Below are 19991 nucleotides of genomic sequence, written 5' to 3'. Positions count from 1 at the left end.
TGACTCTAACCTATCATTACATTATCATAGGCTAGCAAACAATTTGGAAAGTTTACACACGCGATTGGGTATTGGTACAATCCGTACTATAAATCTTCACTGAGCTTTTGTACCAGCTATCATTACTGATTTACTCTATTCCAGAGAAAAGACTTACAAAACGGCGTATCAGGTATTTGCTCAGAGAATATACGTCTAAATACCCGTAATAGTGCGCGTACTTTCAATTCGACTCTCATGGTTACAATTTAACGTTATAAAAAAAAAATTACTTGAAATATTTATATCACAAAATTGCCAACAGTGCACAAAAATCAACGGCTGATTGAGAAAGGAGCTGTTTAGGAAATCAGGTTTTCTACAGCATAATTTAACTTGGGTAACTCTGTGTGGTTTCTGGGAAGCAAAACGATTCGGGAGATGTTAATTAGATGAGACCGGTGACCAGCATGGACAAACGGATAGTTTTCAAATATTTGGATGTTATTCAAAGATACATGGACATTACTTGCTTACGAGGCTTGGGATTAAATAATAATATTAACCCAGAAGACCAGTTCCTAGTGAATGCGAATTATCGGTTTGGTTAAATCCGTGGATTATGAGGACTTAAACAGAAGATTCTTTACTTTATAATGGTATAATATCTCTCTCTCTCTCTCTCTCTCTCTCTCTCTCTCACACACACACACACACACACACACACACAAACACACACACACACACACACACACACACACACAGAGAATCACGCAAAATCATAGCACTCACTTGTCGTTATTTTTTAAGTCAAACAGAGAAGAAAAACTAGGGTCCTTTTTATGTCGTTTACCAACCAAAATAACACACACACACACACACACACACACACACACACACACACACATATATATATATATATATATATATATATATATATATATATATATATATATATATATATATATATATATATATATATATATATATATATATATATAAGAACAGAGATAAGAAATTGAGTACTTTTACATAAAATATAATAAACAAGGGAATGGAGAATAATATAAAAACCTTTGACCACTATTAGTAGTGGACTGCATTCATTACGTACCGAGTCTGAGTTTTATTATAAGAAAAAAGATACAAAATAAATGTTTTTTAGTGTCCACCTCAGCTTTAAACACCTACCTATCTAAAAGGAAAAAGTACACAAGATGTTTTACAATAAAACTCAGCGACGTGTGTGTGTGTGTGTGTGTGTGAGTGAATTAGATTTTTAACGTAGCGTAAACAATTTTAGTAATATGGCTACCATGTCTGCAATGTGGCAGCTTATAATGATGTCTGGCACTGTGTCATGATTCCGCAGACACGTGGCATCATTCCCCACCCAGTCACATTATCCTGACACCAGGACGAACAGTCATAACACCAACCTCTTAATTCTGAGCTCCAAGAGAAGCAGCTTCTAGTTCCAAATTTATAAGTCTTTGGTATGACTCGGCCGGAGTTCGAACCAGCGACCTCCCGCATCCGAGGCGGACGCTCTAACCAATTAGGCCTCCAGAACGGTGCCAAACATTATAACTATGTTTTGTAAATTAATTAAAAATGACCTTATATAAAAGACCGAAGCGGTCCTTCAGCGAAGAAGCGTTTCCAACAAATAAACTACCAGCATCAGTTGTTGTCGATGTCTCCTTTCTCGATGTGGTAAAAACCTGTATCTTTTGTATGTCTCCTTTCTCGTTGTGGTAAAAACCTATATCTTTTGTATGTCTCCTTTCTCGATGTGGTAAAAACCTATATCTTTTGTATGTCTCCTTTCTCGTTGTGGTAAAAACCTATATCTTTTGTATGTCTCCTTTCTCGTTGTGGTAAAAACCTATATCTTTTGTATGTCTCCTTTCTCGTTGTGGTGAAAACCTATATCTTTTGTATGTCTCCTTTCTCGTTGTGGTGAAATCCTATATCTTTTGTATGTCTCCTTTCTCGTTGTGGTGAAAACCTATATCTTTTGTATGTCTCCTTTCTCGTTGTGGTGAAAACCTATATCTTTTGTATGTCTCCTTTCTCGATGTGGTAAAAACCTATATCTTTTGTATGTCTCCTTTCTCGTTGTGGTGAAAACCTATATCTTTTGTATGTCTCCTTTCTCGTTGTGGTAAAAACCTATATCTTTTGTATGTCTCCTTTCTCGTTATGGTAAAAACCTATATCTTTTGTATGTCTCCTTTCTCGTTGTGGTGAAAACCTATATCTTTTGTATGTCTCCTTTCTCGTTGTGGTGAAAACCTATATCTTTTGTATGTCTCCTTTCTCGTTGTGGTAAAAACCTATATCTTTTGTATGTCTCCTTTCTCGTTATGGTAAAAACCTATATCTTTTGTATGTCTCCTTTCTCGTTGTGGTAAAAACCTATATCTTTTGTATGTCTCCTTTCTCGATGTGGTAAAAACCTATATCTTTTGTATGTCTCCTTTCTCGTTGTGGTAAAAACCTATATCTTTTGTATGTCTCCTTTCTCGTTGTGGTAAAAACCTATATCTTTTGTATGTCTCCTTTCTCGATGTGGTAGAAACCTATATCTTTTGTATGTCTCCTTTCTCGTTGTGGTGGAAACCTCGGTGTTTTCTACTGTCTGTCACATTTCAAACAAGAAAAGCAAGTTATTCTGTCTATAAATCATGGAATCTGTGGAATAAGTTTGAATTCTTTACAAAAATACCTTATTGTCATTCTTTTAAGGATATTTCACCGGCAGAACTTACCTATTTTCAACTTGACCAAACAAAGCATGAGTACGATAATCATAAAATAGTATGAGTGTGACGAATAGGAAATAGCACATCCTGTAATAGCTGTCAAAACTGACCAGTTGTTATACGTGGTATTTTTGTATTAGATTGACTTTTGTCAACATTTTATTTTCCTCTACGGCTTCGCGGATCAATGGAAATCAACACTCTTCTTACAATTCTTGTAACTCCATTTCTCCATTAGGGGTAAGAGGTGAATACGTGTCGCCAACGTGTAGTTTTGATCTTACAATTTTGGGTTTAAGAGGCATAACTTTCAGACCACTGGGTTAAGGGCGAACACATTTCACATATTAACGTTTTTATACTCTAATCGTGGCTGTAGATACAACACGGAGTGACCGCTCCGGTGGCCTATTAGTTAGAGCGTCCGCCTCGGATGCGGCAGGTCGTGGGTTCGATCCCCGGTCGAGTCATACCAAAGACTTAGAAAAATGGTACTAACAGCTGCCTCGCTTGGCGCTCAGCATTAAGAGGTTAGTGTTAGAACTGATCGTTCTGGTGTCAGGATAATGTGACTGGGTGGGACATCATGCTACATGCCTACGGCATGATGTCCCAGTGCTAGACATCACTATAAACTGTCACACTGCAGACATTGTAGCTATATGACTGAAAAGTTGTTAAAACTACCTTAAAAATCCAAATCACACACACACACAACACGGAGTGTGCATATTTTATAACTGTTTACATAAAAAAGCATATTGTAATTTTGTTGCAGTTAATGTAGCACGCACAGCAATCCGCCACCTTCCACCTTTCTATCCATAACGGCCCACAACTTTTATGATATGCCAGGTTTGGAAAAACTTATTAACATGCTAACTGGGTTGAAAGTATATTCTCAGAGTCAACCATAGTACAAGAACGGAAAATGTATTAAATTTCAATAAGGGCTTGTATTTCAAGGTCATTAATTAATTTCATGGCACAGTAGCTTTAGTATAATTCGGAATGCGATAAAGATGCCTGTTTCGTGATGATAAATTAATTTCATCTTAAAATGACCGACACAAAGTGTGTTCGTTAATCAAAACTAATTGGGCGAGAAATTGGAATAATAACTCTTACTGTATGTATCTGTGTTCACCACACACTAATATGGGAACAGCGTAGACCATGGTCTTTGGCGATCTGTTCATATGAAATAACAAAATTAAAAAATTAAATAGATTCGAATCGGCTGGTTCTGTAGCGGATCTGAGTTTAGTTCACATTTTAGTACGCGTTATGCAGAAGCGTGTGCAATAAATAATGCATTTTCTGCAGTCAAAAGTATAATGATTTATTGATTTGTATTTGACGTCCAATCAACACATTAAAGGTTATATCGTGTTGAGTCAATTGGAGTAAAGTGCCTTGTGCAGAGAAGCACTTCGGCTGCCGATCCAGTTTTGTCTGGGCCGAAATCGAATCCGCATTCTTTTTGTGGCGAGTTCGACAAACTAACTACTGACCCACCGTGGTTCCAAAAGCGTGTAATAAATGGGTGGGATCGGTTGACATAATAGCTCTGTCTAAAAAGATATTAAAATAACAGCCTTTAGCCTCTCAAAAATCAATAACTTGCTTCAGTTTTTAATATGCCTTGCCTTTCCTGTGCAATTTTAAACTGCATAGTTAGTTTCCGTAACTCAGATTAACTTAGGCCACGTTTTGGTGTAATATATCGGGTATATCTGAAGCAGGAAGGTAGAGACTTCAAATCCTGAGTAAAAGTGGGAAGGCAGAGACTTCAAGGACGGAGTTAAAGTGGGAAGGCGGAGACTTCAGGGTCTGAGTAAAATTGGGAAGGCAGAGACTTCAAGGCCTGAGTATAAGTGGGAAAGCAGAGACTTCAAGGCCTGAGTGTAAGTGGGAAGGCAGAGACCTCAAGGCCTGAGTAAAAGTGGGAAGGCGGAGACTTCAGGGTCTGAGTAAAAGTGGCAAGGCAGAGACTTAAAGACCTGAGTTAAAGTGTGAAGGCGGAGACTTCAGGGTCTGAGTTAGACGGAGAATGTTGGCGAGTCTTGAGAAAATGAAGTTACATTTGGGTTTTCAGGTCGCTGCTAGTAGAGTCTATGGCACGGGGAAGAATATCTCTTCCGATAGAAATGTTTTGGGCTGAATGTAGCAGCTTTCTTTTGAACTTCTGTGAAAACAGGTGGTGATTTGACTAGTTCAATGCTGTCTGATTAATTTATACCTGAATATGGCATAAACCAGGTAAAAATTAGACAATAAACGAGTCTACTTACTTCCTGGCCATCAGATGTAAAACTTCATCTGGTAAATCAGATTTATTTCAATAACCCCCTCCCCCCATAAATTGTCGGAATACGAGGGAAGATGTTTAACACAAAGGTGGTGCCTGGAGTTCTAGTTTATTCGCAAACGATTCTGCAAACGGTTAATCTTGTTAAGCCAGTACAATCGTAGTCGTATAAAATCAAAGTTAAATCAGCTGGAGCTAGCCTGACAATGCGAAATGTTTGCGTCGCATAATCAAAGTTAAATCAGCTGGAGCTAGCCTGACAATGCGAAATGTTTGCGTCGCATAGTCAGTATCAAAGTTAAATCAGCTGGAGCTAGCCTGACAATGCGAAATGTTTGCGTCGCATAGTCAGTATCAAAGTTAAATCAGCTGGAGCTTGCCTGACAATGCGAAATGTTTGCTTCGCATAATCGATAAGCCTGACAATGCGAAATGTTTGCGTCGCATAATCAATATCAGGAGGTACAATGATCGGTTAACATAATAGCTCTATCTAAAAAGATATTAAAATAACAGCTTTTGGCCTCTCAAAAATCAATAACTTGCTTCAGTCTTTAATATGCCTTGCCTTTCCTGTGAAATTTTAAACTGCATGATTAATCAATATCGGGAGGTACAATGATGGACACTAACTTGGAGAAACGTCCGTCATATTGGCGTGCGGTAAAAATTTAACAATTTCTTATCTGTAACAAATTATTTTAAAACAATCTAATGTGCATAATGTGTAATAGCTGTGGAAAAGCTCAAGTTTTTAATTCCCGCAAAAGTGCTCTCAAATTCTCTAAGACTGGAGAATTCGGATGCACTTCAGCAAAATATTAGAAACTCAAGTGTTCAACACAACTACTTCGAGGAGTGTGTGCTATTTAGATTTTAATACTGATTTATTATAGGAGAGAAATTCCAAACTATTTACCTTGAATTCAGCCAATATGGCTGACTTTATCCGTGTCAGCGTCCATTTTTGATGACGTATCTTACACGCGCTAATATTCTCACCTGGTTGTCAAAAGAACGGTGTATATATGGGGGTCACAACAACAGCTAAGCTGGACACGATCGTGACGTCTGGCAGTGGCAAGCACATATTTCCAGTTCCACAATGATATGATATTGTATCCTTTCCAACCCCACTTGAGCTACGAGCAAAGTAAAGGTTTCCCTCGCAAAAGTTACCAAGATTTTAAGCTTCTAGTAAATTGCTATTTTAGTTTCCTGAATTGATACACTTACATTTGCTAAAAGTATCTTTTTATGTCTACATGTGGAACAATAGTTTGTCTAATTTGAATTCTTTATCTTATTTCATAATTCGTGATATCCAGGGCTGCGGTTGGGTGAGTCAGTGGTTAGCATGCCTAACCCTGCAGGGTCAGTCGTGGAATGTCCTTGTGCAAAGTCATTTATTCCAACTGCCTTTGCACGATATAACCTTTCATATGTTGATATGCCGTTACAGACAAACGAGGCAAACAGCGCGATATGCATTTATTTCTGCATTCAAAAGAGGTAAAGTAAAGATCATATCTTTCTGAATTTAAGTGTGTATTTGAGTACACTTATTTCCCTTTTAAAATGGACTTTGCAATTTAGACTAAAGTAACAAACAAAACCAATTAATTTGCATTTTGAAAAAGATAGTTTACTTCATGTACATGGACAAAGTTTCGTTATTTTGTTTTTCAAAGATGTGATGCACATGAGTAGTGAAGTGGGGCACTATAGGGTCTATGGGAATTAGCATTAAAAACACCCCTGGGTCGATATAGGGTCTATGTAAATTTAACATGGAGAAAAATCGTGGGTCGATATAGGGTCTATGGGAATTAGCATTACAGACTTAACCTGGGTCTGTATAGGGTCTATGTAAATTTAACATTAATCACCCTGGGTCTGTATAGGGTCTATGTAAATTTAACATGGACAAAAAACCCCTGGGTCTGTATCGGGTCTATGTAAAATTGAAACAGGGAGGGTCTCTATTTTTTTTAAAAAAAAAACTAAATAAAAAAAGGGGTAGGCAATGGTAAGGCTATCTCTTTTCGAGATATATGGCTGGCCCTGAAAAGGGCCTTTGGTTTATGTTAATATGCCCTTAACATAAAGGGCATTTGCGACATCTTCTTGTCCTCAAACTTCGTCTTACAGCAGGGCCATACATCAGAGTTCTCTTGAGGCAACCTTGTCTCTCTATATAGACTCTTCTTATCCACAGGCTGCTGCTGGTCCTGTGGACAACGGTCCACTTGGATCGGACATACATGAGCATGTCCGTCCTGAACATCATTGTTGACACAAGGGTTGAAGATTCAACGTCTGTCCACATGTTGAGGCTCCGACAATAGGTGAATCAATGCAGTGAACTGCGCTTATTTATAGGGACAGAAAGGATTGAAACGGATTGAGTTCATTCACCAATCCGAACACGCGTTACAGAATTCAGTCAGCCCGCATCCAATCTGAAGAGAGCAGTCTGTGACGTCACGTAGTCTATATAGATTCGCTAGCGCTTGTGTGCAGTCAATCTATGCGACAGTGATTCAACATGACGGAAACTCAGAAAACGATCCAATGGGGTGCACCAACAGGGGAGACCGCCCAAGGGAACCCGGACTTACTTTCAGAAGAGGTGAATTGGGATTTTGTGGATTTTCTCTCCTCGCAAGAATTTGTTCCGGAACCTTCGTTACCTTCTTCATTACCGCAAGTGGAAAATTTTAGACAGAGACAGAAAGAAGAATTGGAGAAATTTATACAACGACAAAAGGAAGCGGAACAGGCTTTTCTCCTACAGCAACAGCAACAAGAAGAAGAGGTAAGAAAAAAACAACAGCAGCAACAGCAAGAAGAAGTAGCAGCAAAGAAACAAGAGGGTGAAAATCAAACGGTCACGGTACTGTTGGACATTTTAGCGGAGTTAAGAAGTCTGAAACAAATGTATCAGACTTCTTTATCACGACCGAAGAGAATACGACCTTCCCGAGCTAAACACGTCAACCCTGTGACTAAGCCTACCGTACCACCCTTAGTGATTTCAACCCAATCATTATCATCATCATCAACATTACGCAGTCCAGAAGTAGGCCTTGGCCGTGGCAAAGGCATAAGGCAGTTAAAGTTGATTGCTTAAACTCACCCCTACACCATATATAAAAAAAGGCCCTTTTCAGGGCCACCCACATTTCTCGAAAAGAAATACAATTTCAATTTGCCAATAACTCAAAAAAAACCCACCCATTTTACCCTTATAGTACGTGTCTGTGTATGAGTGCGTGAGTGTAGCTTCTTATTTTAAAATCAAAACTCAAAGACACTTACCTTATATCATTCATTTATTCTTTTATCCATTGTTACAATCCAATTCACAATTCTCAACACAACACTTTAATTAAAAGTTCATTGACTTCTTCTGTCTCCTTGTTTAGTCTCTCTGTTTTTTGAATTTCTTCACTGTCACACTCTTTTCCTCTTCTTCCTCCTCACTTTCTTCCCTTCTTCTTTTCTTCTCCTGTTTATTTTTCTTCACCTGTCTGCTTTCTTCCTCTGAAGAATCCCTCTCTTCCTCTGAAGAACCCCTCTCTTCTTCTGAAGAATCCCTCTTTTCTTCTGACTCCTCTTGTTTCTTTTTTGGGCAATCTGGAGACCAATGTCCTTTTTCTTTACAATAATAACAGGTATCTTGACTTTTGTCTTTTTTAGTCCCTGTTTTTGTTCTTTTTTGACGGTCTGGACACTCTGAAGACCAATGCCCTTTCTTCTGACAGATATAGCAAGTATCTTGACTTTTATCTCGAAAGGAAGGAGAGTAGTCCGTAGGCTGGTCTGAAGAGAATTTTCTAATGACCCCTCGCAAAGCTCTGACGAAACGTTCGATTTGGTTAGTCTCTTCCATCGTTGTGCTCGGCTTGAGAGTGAAATGAATAGTGAAAGGATAAGACACACACCCTTTTATATACGCTGGTCTGCTATGACTATAAAGTAGCTCATGGTGTTTGAACTTGAGTCATTTGACTTTTTGCTTTCAAGATGAAACGATCCCATTCGTTCGAGAAGAAAGAAGAAGAAAGTAAGAGGCAGAAACGTGATCTATCGCCTCGAACCAGGGCTGAAATCTTGGCACAGATTCATGCCAGTGATTTTGAAGAGGACATGAGTGAACCAGAATCCGAACCCTCTAAACCAAGTTCACCACCCTTAGTCAACCCTGAAAAATACTATTCCATTCGAGAGACGGAAAAGCGTTCCTCTAGAAAATTTAGAACCACGGCTTACAAATACACGGTGAAGTTTAAAGATTTCAAGTCCGAAGTACCGTTAGAGAAAGCAGAAGGGTTCATCACCGGAGTGTGGGATTCTCTGCTCACTGCACTCAAGCGACAATGTCAACCCAAAGAAGACGATCGCTTGAGACTTTCCATACAACACGACGGTTTGAAATCCCCTGTTTGGATCGAGTTTAGCACCCCTGCAGAATTGACCGCTTCCAAAGTCATGGACAAGATTCAACACGTGCAACAATCTAATGACCAGTTTGACATCACCGATGGAAAAGCCACATTGGACATGACCCACGTCTCTCCTCCTCAAGGGACCGGACGCAAAAAGATGTTATTGGTGAACGACCTTCGCAGCATTAAGCGTAGCCTTGTCCAAATTCACAATCCTCATGACCAGATGTGTTTAGCCCGTGCCATCGTGGTGGGACGAACCTATGTCAACAAGAACGACACGGCAGAATGGAAAAGAGACTGGGAGAACATTCGACAATCGGACCGAGCCAAACAACGAAGTGAAGCAGAACTCCTGTTACGACAAGCTGGCATGTCCAAAGACACACCCTGTGGCATTCCTGAGATGCAAAAATTGCAAGATGCCCTAGCTCCACGATACACTTTGAAAGTGCACCCTCAAGAAGTGCGCGGGTCTCTGTTGTTTCGGGGGCAAGATTTTAAGGACGGAAAATACATTCACGTTTATCATCACGATGACCATTTCGATACCATTACCAGTATCACTGGATTCCTGGGATATGTTTATTATTGTGAGAAATGTGACTATGGTTATAATAATCGAGAGCAGCACAAACATTGTGGATGGAAATGCTCAGGATGTTTGGCCTCTCCACCCTGTCTGAGCGAAGAACCAGTGCCTTGTTCCACTTGTCTGCGCACGTTTGTCAGCCCTACCTGTTACCAACAACATTTGAAGACGCAAGGTTCACAGAAGAAATGCGCATGTCAACTGCTGAGATTGTGCCCCGCGTGTGGACAAGGCATACGTACCAACAATGCCAAGGCACACGTATGTCGAGGAAAGAAAAAATGTCACATTTGTCACCACATCGTGGACTTGGAACACGAATGCTACGTGCAAAAATACCATCCCCCACCAGAGAAAGAGGACGGTCACAAGAAGAAAGGCAATTTCATCTTTTTCGATTTCGAATGCATGCAAGAGACTGGCATTCACATCCCTAATTTCTGCGTGGCTCATCGAGCGTGCGAGAAGTGCATTCAAGAACCTATCTTCAGTCATTGCCCTCACTGCAGCAAGATTCCCGGAGGGCGTGAAAAAATCTTTCGGGGACCAAACACGTTAGCCGATTTTGCCCAATGGGTTTTAGACCCCATCGACAAGACGTGGAGCCAAGAGGACATCGAACGTTACGGAGATTGTCATCGCCATGCCACGGTGATGGCTCACAATTTCTCCGGATACGATGGACAGTTTCTTCTCAGATACTATACGGAACAAGGCACCGAGCGTCCTAAAGTGACTTTGAACGGGGCCAAAATCATTTTCATGCAAGTGGGACAAGTACAGTTTAAAGATTCGATGAGCTATTTGGCCATGCCTTTGAGTCGAATGCCTAAAACGTTTGGAATGACAGAAATGGCTAAAGGGTACTTTCCACACTTTTTCAATACGGAAGCCAATCAACACGCCGTTTTACCCCATTTGCCTGAGGCTCACTATTACGACCCCGACAGCATGCGTACCGAACAACGAGAAGATTTCTACGCTTGGTACCAGGCTCACGCCTCGGACCCTTTCGACTTTCAGGAAGAAATGCTAAAGTATTGTCGTTCCGACGTGGACATTTTACGACGTTGCTGTGGAAAATTTCGAGAACTGTTCATGGAACACGGAGGGGTCGATCCTTTGAAAGAAGCTTGCACCATTGCCAAAGCGTGTTCCTTAGTGTATCGACAACGATTCATGCCTGAAAAGACCGTGGCTGTCATCAGTCCTCAAACGACCCACTATGTCAAACGTCAATACTCGGTCAAAGCCCTACGTTGGTTACATTACTTGTGCGACAAGGAAGACAAGTGGATTCAGCATGCCCGCAACGGAGGGGGTGAAAAGACCATCGGAACGTATTCGGTCGATGGTTGGGACTTAGAAAACCCCAAGATCGTGTACGAGTTTAACGGCTGCTTATTTCACGGATGTCCCGTCTGTTACCCTGACCGTGGCACTAAAAATCAGTTTTTGCAACGAACCATGGAAGACTTGTACCAGGACACTTGTCAGCGGCGCCTAAAGTTAGAACAGGAAGGATACCAAGTGGTGGAAATGTGGGAACACGAGTACGATCACCGTATGAAAACCGATCCCGAGTTTAAACGCCTCGTGGAAAGTTACCAGTTCATGGACCCGCTGAACCCGAGGGATAGTTTGTACGGAGGAAGGACCAATGCCACCTGTTTGCTGTACCAAGCCGACGAAGAGAAAGGAGAAGAAATCAAATACTTGGACGTGTGTTCGCTGTATCCCTACGTGTGCAAATATTGTCGCTTTCCTGTAGGGCACCCGCAATTGCTGACGGAACACATCGACCTGGTCAACATTCGACAATACGAAAGCTTGATCAAGTGCAAAGTTTTGCCTCCCACGAACCTATACCATCCCGTCTTACCTCACCATTGTCAAGGCAAACTGATGTTTCCATTGTGCCGTACTTGTGCCGAAACGTGCAACCAAGACCAACCTTGCCATCACAGCCGGGAAGAACGTGCCTTGACGGGAACCTGGGTCAGCGTGGAATTGTTCAAAGCTCTGGACATGGGATACCAACTGTTAGAAGTGTACGAAATTTGCCACTTTCCCAAGACACAACAATACCGCAAGGGTGACCCCACGCAGAAAGGCATTTTCACAGACTACGTGGATGCCTTTTTGAAACTGAAGCAAGAAGCCAGCGGCTATCCTTCCTGGTGTCACACTCCCGAAGACCAAATACAATTCAAAGAGAAATACTACGAACAAGAAGGCATCACTTTAGACCACATCGAGAAAAACGAAGGCAGGCGATCGTTTGCCAAAGTGATGTTAAATTGCTTGTGGGGTAAAATGGCACAACGACCGTGTTTACCCAAGACGGAATATTTGACAGAACCTTCCCGCTACTTCCAGATGATTCACGACAAAACCAAATACATGAAACACGTGGACGTCGTTCGAGAGAATTTGATCTTGGTCAATTACGAAGAAGATCTGGACTTTGTACAAGACGACCCTTTTGGAAATGTCATCATTGCGGCTTACGTGACAGCCCATGCTCGCTTAAAATTGTACGAAGCTTTAGAACTGTTAGAAGAATGCGTCCTGTACTTTGACACGGACAGTTGCATTTACATCCATCACCCGATTCAACATCACCCTAACATCGAAGGAGACCGTTTAGGAGCCTGGACAGACGAGCATCCCGACGACAAGATTCTAAGTTTCGTCAGTGGCGGTCCCAAAAATTACGGCTACGAATACCGGGACAAACAAGGAGAAGTGCACACGACGTGCAAAGTGAAAGGACTGACTCTGAATTATCGTACCAGTCGAGTGGTCAACTTTGGGGTATTGAAAGAAGCCTTGCAATCGGGAGAGGATGGAAACTTTAAAGTGACCACCTATCAACCGAACAAGATTGTACGTTTACCCACTCACCACATCGTCAGTCGACCCTTGGAAAAAGTCTATCAAATCGTGTACCAGAAGCGAGTGCGACTTCCCAATCATTTCACCTTACCGTACGGTCACGTTGGTATTGGTCTGTATATAAAAAGGAACCCTAGGCAAGATCGATAGTTCATTGGGACTACCAAGACCGAGCGAACAAGATGAATACTTTGAAAAAGACATCGTTTCAGTTTGGGGATTGTAAAAAAGTTGTATCTTCCTCTAGTGTGACTAATATTGGATGGATAAGACCCAGGCATTGCGACGGAAAATGTCCGGAAGGAAACTGCGATTGTCCATGTGGTTACCATTGTAATTGCGTAACGGAGTTTGCAGACGAGTGCGATTGTGAGCCTTGCGATGGGACCGATGCTGTACGTTGTGACCTGAGCGATGCCGTAAAGCATCATGGGAACTTTGTTCTCACTGCCCCTGTCATGGAAAGTGATGCTGTGCGTGTCAAACCTGAGGGATGTGAAAGCGATGCCGCTCGTCCTCTTAGACATTTTACCGGGTTTAAAGGGGAATGTCGACCTTCACGTTTACCTCCCTACGGATGTCATCCAGCCCTGAGCAAACTCCTGTTCCTGTCACCCAACCCTCATCGAAACGAACCTGTGAAAGACGAATATTCGTTCCCTGTGCGTTTGTCGGAATACTGCGACTTTGAAAATCGTCTTCAATCGTTCAAAGGAAAATGGCCAAAGTATCTGGGAGGACCGACCCCTGAAGAATTAGCCAGAGCCGGATTTTTCTACTTGGGCGAAGGAGATAAAGTCAAGTGCTTCAGTTGCGGTGTGTCACTTCACCACTGGGAACCGCAAGATTCGGCCTACGTAGAACATGCTCGATGGTCACCGAATTGTCATTACTTACCCTTAGTGGGACCGAGACATTGAAGTAACTTCTTACCATAATAATCTGTTCATGGATACTTTACAAGAGAACATTCGTGCTTTGCCTGTGGAGTTGAGAGAACGCATTTACCGAGAGCTGGTCAAAATACAAGTGAAACGTAAAGAACAATTGCATCCGTTACGTCACCGGTGTTTGAACCACTGGTACCTGAAGGCTATACAAGGATTGATTCAATTGAAAGTGTTCCATCGGACAGACATTGATCAACGATCCTCTAGTTTTAAAAAGGATTGGTTTGGTATGGACGATTGTAGTTACATCATTGTAAACGTACTGCATCGAATTCCAGAGGAAGAGTTAACGAATTACCAACATCTTGAACACAATGTCAACTTAGTGAAAGAGGAAACTTCTGAACGAATTGTAATGTGTAGATTAGTGACTCAACGATTTAAATTCGACACTGAAGTGAAACCATGTTTGTGCAAAGAGTACATTTCTTGTGTCAGACCAAAGAGGATTTAGTATGACCTATTCATGGATACTTTACAAGAGAACATTCGTGCTTTGCCTGTGGAGTTGAGAGAACGCATTTACCGAGAGCTGGTCAAAATACAAGTGAAACGTAAAGAACAATTGCATCCGTTACGTCACCAGATCTTTAACCACTGGTACCTGAAGGGTATAAGAGAACTGATTCGTCAGAAATTGTTTCAGTGGTCAGACCTTGTTCAATACTTCCAGGCCCCCGATGATTCACGTGTTGATCATTTTGGTTACTTCGAGATTCACCTAGAGCAACCCATTGAGGAAGACGAGGTAAAGGATTACCAACATATTTTACGTGGAATCTACTTAGCGGAAGAGGAAACTTCTAATCGAACTCTGAAGTTTCGGTTACAGTATGCAAGATTTACATTACCCACTGGAAAACGAACATCACTGGCTAGAAAGTACGTGTATTCTTTTCGAAACAAAGAGACTATAAAAACAGGCAGCTATGCCACGGCTTATGTCGTATGTCATCCAACAGATTCCGTGGAAGGAACTCAATGACCATATTCGAACCGTGGATCATTACCATCGATTATTACAAGAACTTTATCCATTCAATTTGGGACGACAAGTGGTGTGTGTCTTAGTGACTTGTTTTCTGGGATTTCGTTTACCAGCCGATTCTTTGTGGACTCTTTACGATCAGTACTTACCACCTCCATGGCCTTAAATGGTCACGAAAAACTCCTTTTGCTCAAAGCCTTGCGTTTTCATCTGGATACTTCTCGACCTCAACAGGAAAAAAAGATTCGTCAACTTTTAGCCACCCAAGACGTGTATGACGATGTGTGTGTAGCTTGTGACTTACATCCCCATTGGACAGATGTCCGTGCCTGGAAAGAATGGGATTTTGAGGCTTGGACCCAAGAAGTGGCCCAGTATGCACGAGAGTTGTTCAAGGAAAAAAGTTACTTTTCAACCCGTGTTAGTGACGGTGCCAGAAGAACCCGTCACCCAAGACAGGACTGTCGTGGACAGACCTGAAAGACCTTTTCGGGAGGACACTTGTGTGACTTTACCCCCTGTTGAACTGGTTAGAACATTACCCAAAACATGTGGTTGTTGTACAGACACTTGTGTTTATTCCACGTTCATCGTTATCATGTGCCTTTTATTCTTGTACTTAAGCCTTTGGCTTTTATGTATTTTTGTCTTTCGTGTTCATATTTGAAACATTCAATAAACGTGTTCTGAAAAAGTATATAAACTCTTGTCTTGTTTGTTTTTCGTGTCACAAGTGACATTTCTCACACCATGGCTACCTCTGCTGTCTCTGCTCCCTCTTCCTCTACTGTCAAAGTCATCGACGAACACTTAGATCGTGCCAGTTGGGAGGCTTTGTATCTTCGCCATCCCTTTAACATGCTCATTGCTGGACCTAGCGGTTCAGGCAAAACCGAATTCGTCAAACGTTTGATCGAACATAAACATCATTTGATCGATCGACCCCCTCAACGGATCGTGTGGTGTTACAAAGAGTGGCAATCGGCGTACAGCCTCTTGCGAGAAAGTCAAGGCGATTCCATCGTGTTTGTGGAAGGCATTCCTGAAGAAGACGACGGCATCGTCTCTGACTCCCGTCAAACCCATTTGGTCATTTTCGACGACATGTTAGGAGAAGACGAAGAAGAAATTAAATTGTGGTTCACGCGCAAAGGGCATCACCGTAATGCCAGTGTCGTTTACATCACCCAAAATTTGTTTCAACAAAGTAAAGCCCATCGCACCATCAGTCTCAATGCGCATTACGTGGTCTTGTTTAAAAGCCCTCGAGATAAATCGCAAGTGCAAGTCTTAGCCAAACAGTTAGGAACGCCTTGGCTGACTCAGGCGTACGACGATGCCACTCAAACGCCACACGCCTATTTACTCGTCGATTTGAAACCTACGACCCCCGAGGATTTGCGATTTCGTACCCACTTGTTTCACCACTGGTGCCAAGACGGAGGGCCTGTCCTGTACACGTCTCCGTCCTCGACTTCATTTCACTCCCCATCAAAAAATCTATAAAAACCTCAGACCCTTTTTCGTCTGTCTCACACAGTGTGAACATGACGTCCCTTCAGTCGCATCTTCCCGTCAAATTGATTCGTGCCTTGTGTGGCATCAGTCGAGAAAAAGATCCACAAAATCGAGCCCGTGTCTTAGAAGCTAGTCTCAAAGAAGTCTTACGATGGTTCACGGTGACGGCACGTCAATTACTCCAAGGAATCATTCAGATTCCTCATCAAACCCAACGCTTTTTCGATCGAAACAAAGTCGCTTTGGTCCAACTGGCCGATCCCCGCATTGACACTCAAACCAAAAAACAAATCATTTTGAAACCTGGAGGGAGCGGTACTCTAGGAGGGGTCATCATTCGCTCACTCTTAAGATGGGATCCTAATGCCCCCAAAGTTATCCCCAAGACAAAAGTCCAACGAAGCCCCAAGAAGAAAAAGAAAAAGACCAGGTCCCCAACAAGAATAACTTCTCCAGTGGCAGGACCCTCCTCTTACCAGACACCACCCCGGAAAAAGAAAAGAAGCCCCCAGAAAAAGAAACAGAGAAAAAGTCCCCAGAAAAAGAAAAGTCCACAGAAGAAAACTAGTCGCAAGAGAGGCACATCGGCCAGGACGCAACCTTACACTCGCAAACCACGACCTGCCACGGCAGTGACTGCGTCTCCGGCATCCTCACGTTCATCCACTTCTCCGTTGATGACACCCAGAACTGAAGAGTACTTGGAGACGTTGATCACACCAAGAACATCTCCGTTGATGACCCCCAAAAGAACTTCCCCATTTAGCGGCAGTGGCTGCTGCTCACAAATTACCTTCTCCCAAAATCAAAGTCCATGAAAGATCGGGCATGTTACAAAGTTTACTGGATTTGTCCAAGCAAGAACTGACTCGATTTAGTCCGTTACGTACCCCTGCACGACGTGTCATGCCTGTCCTCAAACTAATACGCCGTAAAGACAATCAGTGGCGACGCGTTCCAGTATAAAAAAGGCCTGTGACCAAGTAGGGTATCAGTGTTCTTTTGGTGCTCCTAAAGACTCAAAGATGTCACCCTCCAGAAAACCCCAAGGAAAGAAAAGGAAAGGACTGCCACCACGTTTAGCCAAACATGGGGACCTGTTATCTGTCCTGTCCAAAGCTTCTCCACCCCTACGAAAAAAACTGATTCAAACGGCCTCCAAAGAGGTCATCGATACCGTGTGCGAATGTTGTTTGAACGTTTTGAAAGGCACGATCCCTTTGTCCAAACACCAGAAACAATGCTTAGGCAAACATCGTCACGTTCTTCGCCAAATGGTTCAAAAGAAAATTCCCATTCGTCAAAAAAAGAAGATGTTGGTTCAACGTGGAGGCATTTTGCCTCTCTTGTTAGGCCCCATACTGAAAGGAGTCTTGGGAACCATGTTGGGAGGACTGATGGGAGCAAGATAAAAAGGCCTTCGAAAGTCCCAAGATCTCAGAATCGACCCCTGACAACCCCATGGAAGGACGAAAACTAGCTTTAGTGCCTTACAAACGATGGATGGAATACCATCGGTGGCAAGAACAACGCACCCCGCATTTACCTCCCAATCCCAATTTGAGCGAGATGTCCCAGTTACAACACGAATTGCAGTCCTTGATGGATCGCCAAGATTTGTCCGAAACAGAAAAATCGCAAAAGTACGGTCAACTCTTGCAACGACTGCAACTCTTTCACCAGAAAGCTTTAGACGAAACAGCTTTACCCACTCTAAAAGATTTTAAGACCTTGATGAAAAGTCCAGCACCATCATCATCATCATTACCACCACTACCATCCCCAAGGGTCACCAGAGATGCTACCCCACAAAGACCTGAGGAAGAAGAGATGCGCGAAGTGTTTCAAACACCGTCAGCAGCTCCCATTTCGAGTAAGATTGCAGCATCCTTGTTGACCCCGTCCCCTACACCCCAACGAGAAGAAATGAAAGCTTGGGTTAAAAAGATGATGTCCACGCCTCCTTCGACAGAAGTGAAAAAGAAAGAAGGGAAACCAGAAGCGAAAAAAGAAAAGAAGACCAAAGCCATTCCATTGCCACCACCACCACCACCACCACTACCTTCGACTTCTACTCCCGTAGCCCATCGGACACGTAAATCCGTTTCCAAACCACCCTTTCGACCCACCCAAAGTAGCATCACCGAAGAGTGGGTGACTTATTAACACGCCAACACAAAATAAAAAATGGAAAAAGTCTTAGCCAGCATTTACTACGATCCCTCACATCCTGCAGGTTACGCAGGAGTTCAAAAATTGTATCGTGCTGCCAAAACTCGACTGAAAAGTCTCCGTTTACCTCAAGTGCAACGATGGTTACAAGAACAAGCTACCTACACTTTACACAAACCCATTCGACGCAAGTTTGCCAGAAGTCGCACCCGAGTGGAAGGCATCGATCATCAATGGCAAGCCGATTTAGCCGATGTCTCTCATTTGGCCAGCTACAATCGCGGCTACAAATATTTGTTTTGTGTCATCGACGTCTTTTCCAAATTTGCCTGGGTCGTGCCTTTGACTTCCAAATCGAGCAGCGAGTTAGTGCGAGCCCTGCAACGGGTGTTGAAACAAAGCGGTCGTCGCCCTCTTCGATGGCAAACGGACAAAGGCACCGAATTTCTGAACCAAGCTTTCCAAAAAGAATTAAAGAAACGTGACATTCATTTTTTTACCACCGAGAATCCCGAAACCAAAGCCAGCATCGTGGAACGTTTTCAACGTACTTTGAAAGAACGCATGTGGAAATATTTTACGCATCACCACACTCTGAAGTACATCGACATCTTACCGCACCTGGTGCAAGCGTACAACCAATCTTACCATCGAAGCATCGGACGTGCCCCGCAAGACGTGACTCCCGACAACGAAGTGCTGGTGTTCGAGCGCCTGTTCGGTACGTCCCCGACGAGGGCTGTCCCCGAGAAAAGTGGAGTGTTGACCGTAGGAGATTGGGTGCGCATTGGCAAAACCAAACGCACTTTCGACAAAGGTTACTTACCTAACTGGACGACCGAATTGTTTCGCGTCACTGGACGAGTGCATGGCCGTCATCCTGCCGTCTATAAATTGGAAGACATGAACGGAGAAGTGCTCAAAGGAACGTTTTATTTGCCCGAGTTACAACGTGTCACCAAAAAAGAAGACGACGTGTACGACATCGAAAGCATTCTCGAACGCAGAACCCGTAAAGTGGGCAAACGACGTGTCAAAGAAGTCAAAGTACGTTGGAAAGGATATCCACCCAGTTTTGATTCTTGGATCGACGCTTCGCAAGTCATCGACTATAAAAAGAAGAAGTGACCATCATGCCCTTTCACACAGCAGACGCAGCTACGTCGACCACTCCTTCCCCTAGTTCTTCTGTGCAAGATTTACAAAAACAACCCTTGTGGGTGTGGTGTGGAGAACGTGTGCCTAAAACGCAAATCGTCTTTTTCTGCCAAATCTTCGTGGTGTATTGTGTCATCGGGGCAGCCATCGCCAATTTGAGTTTGCAACAAGGAGACAAACAATTGTGGACCATTTTATTGAGCAGT

At 42.7% G+C, this 19991-nt stretch overlaps 1 protein-coding gene across 1 annotated transcript in view; it reads left to right on the top strand.

Annotated features, from left to right (window-relative positions):
* Positions 1 to 350: 350 nt before the first annotated feature.
* The window catches only part of LOC149805456 (uncharacterized), a 36940-nt gene continuing 17299 nt past the window's right edge, over positions 351 to 19991 (top strand). The window contains exon 1 of the mRNA XM_089936254.1: positions 351 to 638. The gene's annotated coding sequence lies outside the window, so the exon portion shown is untranslated. The remainder of the gene's footprint in view (positions 639 to 19991) is intronic.

The sequence above is a fragment of the Sinohyriopsis cumingii genome, chromosome 2, assembly GCF_028554795.1.
Source record: "Sinohyriopsis cumingii isolate HCF-2022 chromosome 2, ASM2855479v2, whole genome shotgun sequence".
NCBI lineage: Eukaryota > Metazoa > Mollusca > Bivalvia > Unionida > Unionidae > Sinohyriopsis > Sinohyriopsis cumingii.
This window is presented reverse-complemented; position numbering and strand designations above follow the sequence as displayed.